This window comes from Hypanus sabinus, unplaced genomic scaffold (assembly GCF_030144855.1).
Source record: "Hypanus sabinus isolate sHypSab1 unplaced genomic scaffold, sHypSab1.hap1 scaffold_220, whole genome shotgun sequence".
In the NCBI taxonomy this organism is placed as follows: domain Eukaryota; kingdom Metazoa; phylum Chordata; class Chondrichthyes; order Myliobatiformes; family Dasyatidae; genus Hypanus; species Hypanus sabinus.
The window spans coordinates 594,785-595,953 of record NW_026780309.1 but is presented as its reverse complement, the minus strand read 5'-3'; the positions used below and the strand labels follow the sequence as shown (position 1 = coordinate 595,953).

General features: G+C 41.6%; 1 non-coding gene across 1 annotated transcript; it reads right to left on the bottom strand.

Moving 5' to 3' along the window:
• Window positions 1-326: 326 nt before the first annotated feature.
• Window positions 327-440, bottom strand: trnal-uaa (transfer RNA leucine (anticodon UAA)). The gene is made up of 2 exons: window positions 403-440; window positions 327-361 (listed from the first exon to the last, which is right to left on the bottom strand). It is a non-coding gene; the product is annotated as a tRNA-Leu (tRNA).
• Window positions 441-1,169: the final 729 nt, after the last annotated feature.

The following is a 1,169-nucleotide window of genomic DNA, read 5'->3' as shown; positions in this document are numbered from 1 at the left end:
TTGAATATTCCGACAACCCATCATTTCACTTTAAACGTTATTCAATATTGAATAGCTGAGCATGCCAGGAGAAGCACAGCAGACAACAGCAATGGTGGAAAAGTGTAAAGTGTCGACGTTTCAGGCTAAGATCCTTCACCGTGAAATTGTTTCTGAATAAACCACTTATCAGAATTCTGTGTAGGGTTATCTTCTCTAATGCGATGAACAGCCTCAAAAACAAATCAAACTTATCTTCCAACCGTTTTTTTCTAATCCAACTCAAAAACCCAGGTTCTTGTTTGCAGAAATAATATCATCTCGATTCAATACTTAAAGACAAATTATGTCAGGAGTGAAATTCGAATCCACGACCCCAGATGGAGACCAGAACCCTCCCGTTTGTCGGAAGAAGTTTCATTCCTTAAGTCTGGCGCCTTAGACCACTCGGCCATCCTGACAAATTTTGAGTTGTGTTTGAGAAGGGAATGAATGCCTGATTTGTAAGCAAAGTTATGTACACACAAACACGTCTACCGTCCTGCCAATCGGAAGTGAAAGCGAGGGTGTTACAGTTTTCTCAGCTTCGGCAACTTCTGTGGAAATTGAAGCTGTACAAAAATTACAAATCGAAGACTCGTGAGACGCGTCTCAGCAAGAATGCGTGAAGGACTTTTGTTCAGATGTATGTTAACGCTTGGAAGTCTCATTGTTTTCACATTTAGGGAAGCGGAGAAATAAATGTTTATAGACAGGACTGAATCTGAATACATTGGGTGGGAGGTTCAATTTTACCGGGCAACTCTGCTTTACAGATGGATTTTGGTAAATAGACTATAAGGCCCAATAATCTGATGATTTTGGAAGAAAGAGAAAATGTGACAAGGTTCACAAGAACATAAAATATTTTGCAGATCGGTCTGCTTCATCATTCCATCATGGATGAGCTATTACAGTCAGAATGTTGTTCAGGCTTGGGGGACTTTCGGGTTGGGCGTGGAGTGAATAGGTGCGTGTTAGTGCGGCTCCCGATTTTTATTCAAAAACTGCCTGGTTATCTTTGTCGTATGATCGAGATAACTGAGCATTGTGAACAACCCGGGATGTTGCTGGACACAGACATGGCAAACAAAATGCACCCTCGAGGTAAAACAGGAAAAATAGCGAAGCCCCGAGCAAGGAAGCTGATG